Here is a 3,505-nt window from a genome sequence, read left to right as displayed (position 1 = left end):
GATCAGCTGCCTCCTGCACACTCCCTACTGGGGATGTGCCCGCAACCAAGGTACATGCCCTTGACCGGAATCAAACCTGGGACCCTTGAGTCCGCAGGCTGACGCTCTATCCACTGAGCCAAACCGGTTAGGGCAATTTTTAGTATATTTTAATAAAATTTAGTAAAAGTGTACAATTCAATAATATATACATACACAAGTTCTCTCTCTATATAAAGCATATAAATATATAGTAATATTATAGAATTGTACAAGATGTTTTAAAATATAAATCTTTCATTGTATGTAACCATAATTTTATTATTATTTTTAAGCTCAAGCTATTGTGAAGGTTAAAAATACCAGTAAACAAGTTTTTAAATATTCTTTTTAGAACCATATTCCATAATCAATTGCTGTTTATGTTCATATCTGAAGCATGAGAGGAAACACAGCTGTGGGAAAAAATCACATTAGATTTTTTACGTGGAGAGAACTTGGGCATGAAAAGCAAAGAGGTAGAGATTTAATTATTTTGTTTTACTGCTGCTATATTTGCAACTATGTGACTTCACATACAACCTGCTGTCATGTGGGAGGATCAGGTGACCTGGAACCCTTGGTGAGAAGTTGAAGCTGTTACCCAATCCTGATTTAGTGCAAGATAACCTGTTTTAAGGCTGCCCTACCTTTTAACTTTTCTTTCTCTCCCAGCTCTATATGTAGAGTGTCCTACTTTAGAGCATCTTTTTTTTCCTTCTTTTAAATTCTACTCCTTCTAGAATCCTCTTTGCTTAGCAATAACTGTTGGAAAGGAATGACTTCTGGATTACTTGTATTTTATTTATTTATTTAAAAAATTTTAAATCCTCACCTGAGGATATTTTTTCCACTGATTTTTAAAATTTTTATCATTATCATTTTTAAAATATATTTTTATTTATTTCAGAGAGGAAGGGAGAGGGAGAGAGAGATAGAAACATCAATGATGAGAGAGAATCATTGATTGGCTGCTGCCTGCATGCCCCACACTGGGGATGGAGCCGGCAACCCTGGCATGTGCCCTTGACTGGAATCAAACCCAGGGCCCTTCAGTCTGTAGGCAGACGCTGTATCCACTGAGCCAAACCGGCTAGGGCTCCATTGAGTTTTAGAGAGAGTGGAAGAGAGAGAGAAAGACAGAGAGAAACATCGATGTGAGAGAAACATATGAATTGGTTGCCTACTGCAGGAGCCCTGACCAGGGCCCAGGCTGGGGAGGAGCCTGCAACCGATGTACGTGCCCTTGACTGGAATCGAAGCCAGGACCCTTTGGTCCACAGGCCAATGCTCTATCCACTGAGCCAAATGGCTAGAGCTGGATTACTTGTACTTTAAAAAAAATTTATTATTTATCAAGCCTAGAGGCCAGGCCAGGCACTCGCACATGAGGAGGCCCCACGTCCACCAAACTCCAGAGAACCCTTCAACAGAAGGTTCGGAGAGAAGGACACCAACAGTCCTCCTGGGAACCAGGCACTCCAATCATCGAGGCCAGAAGGGACACAGGACTAACAGACCCTCTGGGGGTGGCCACTCAACTAGACCAGCTCCAATTTCCTCAAGGGGAGAGGCTGCTGGCTTTGTATGCCCTGGAGCTCTTTTCCAAACAGCACATGGTGGTGTGTTGTTGACACACACACACAGCACACCCTTTGTGTTCATTACTGTTAATTACAGTGGAGACTTCCTATAATTAACTGTGTGATGATATAACTCAATGGAGAGTATGGGACTAGGCCTACCCACGGAGGCCGGCACACACACTGTGTATAATTCATCCCTGTCATCACTTACAAAAAAAAATATTTTATTGATGAGAGAGAGAGAGAGAGAGAGAGAGAGAGAGAAATTTTTTGTTCCACTTATTTTAAGCATTCATTGGTTGACTCTTGTATGTGCCCTGATTGGGGATGGAACCTGAAACCTTGGCATTTGGGGACCATGCTCTAACTAACTGAGCTACCCAGCTAGGGTTCATTTGCACTTGCAGTGGAATTTCAGTCTTGGTCCTTTCCTTCATGATCACAACGTAATCACCTTGGGTCATGCTCCTTACAGCCATTTCATTCCCCTCCTGGGAGTGTTTCCCCTTTCCCTGTGCTGTCGCACCCCAAGGTGGAAAGGCTTTATACCTTTGTCTCCTGGGCTTTCACTCTGTGAAGTAGATGCTATTACCCTTATTTTCACTTGAGGGAGCTGAGGCTAAGAAAGGATAGGGCTTTCCCCATGATCCATAGATTAAAACTGCATAAACATTTATTGTTCTTTTTTCCTTTACATGCTGTGTTTGGGGAATTACCCACTTTATGTGTCTCAGTGACAGACAGAGCCTGCCTCATTGTATAGATTTTATGAGCCCGACACTTGTTTTCACAGACTCTCTTGCAGCTAAGGTGTGGCCTGTGATGAAGGCTTCACTAATCACACACCTTGTTTCCAGACTTAGACATGGACGATACTCTAACCAACTAAGCTACCTGGCCAGGGCTCAACTGTCATCTTTTGATGGGCCATGTAGCTTTGAGTAATGAGCATCTTAGTGAGAACCTTGGAAGTCTGAAATCAAAGACCCTTTCCCCAAATTTGGGGATGGCCTAAGTGCTCTGATATCCAAGAACAATTCTGGGAAGGATGCAGGCCACTACACATAACTAGGATTATATTTTATCTCTCTCAATAGGTAAGAGCTCAGAAGCAGATATAATTTGGTGCAGGAAAACAAATAAAAGATGATATCTTGCATTCAAGTGTTATTAAGAGGAAAATATTAACTATACTTGAAATAGTTAATAATCCACACATTTTAATTTTATTTAGATCTCCACTTCTCCTACTCTCATAATCATAGTCATTATTCGCATTGAGAGGGAAGACCTGGTCTGGATCTGAAACTTTTGTTCATTATATTGTCTTCTAGTTCTGCTGCGTGATGCTAAGACAGGGTCTTTAAAAGAAAAGCCAGCCCTGGCCAATGTACCAGTGTGGCTCAGTTGGTTGAGCACTGAAAGGTTGTTGGTTCAATTCCTGGACAGGGCACTACACAGATTGTGTGCAGGAGGCAACCGATCAATGTTTCTCTCTCTCTCTCTCTCTCTCTCTCTCTCTCTCATTCTCACTCTCTTTCTCTCTCCCCCTCTCCCTTTTTTTCTCTCTAAAATCAATAAAACATATTTTAAAAAAATGAAATAGAAGAGCAGCCAGCATCATTCTTCCACTTCATCTGCTGCTTGACCACAACTCTGGTGTCAATCCTTTTTAGGAATGTAATGCATGATTCATTGAAAAAAACACACAAAAAAACAACAACCTGGAGACACCAGAGGGAAGGAAACAAGGGCTACTGATAAGCAAGTGTCTCATAGCCCATGCTATATAATAAAGAGGTAATATGCAAATTAACCCTCATGCCCTCACAAGATGGCTGCCTACGACCAGGCTGGCAGGGGGGTTAGTGAGGGATGACCAAACAACTGAACAAGCAGGC

The sequence above is a fragment of the Myotis brandtii genome, unplaced genomic scaffold (genome assembly GCF_000412655.1).
Source record: "Myotis brandtii unplaced genomic scaffold, ASM41265v1 scaffold456, whole genome shotgun sequence".
Classification (NCBI taxonomy): Eukaryota; Metazoa; Chordata; class Mammalia; order Chiroptera; family Vespertilionidae; genus Myotis; species Myotis brandtii.
This window is presented reverse-complemented; position numbering follows the sequence as displayed.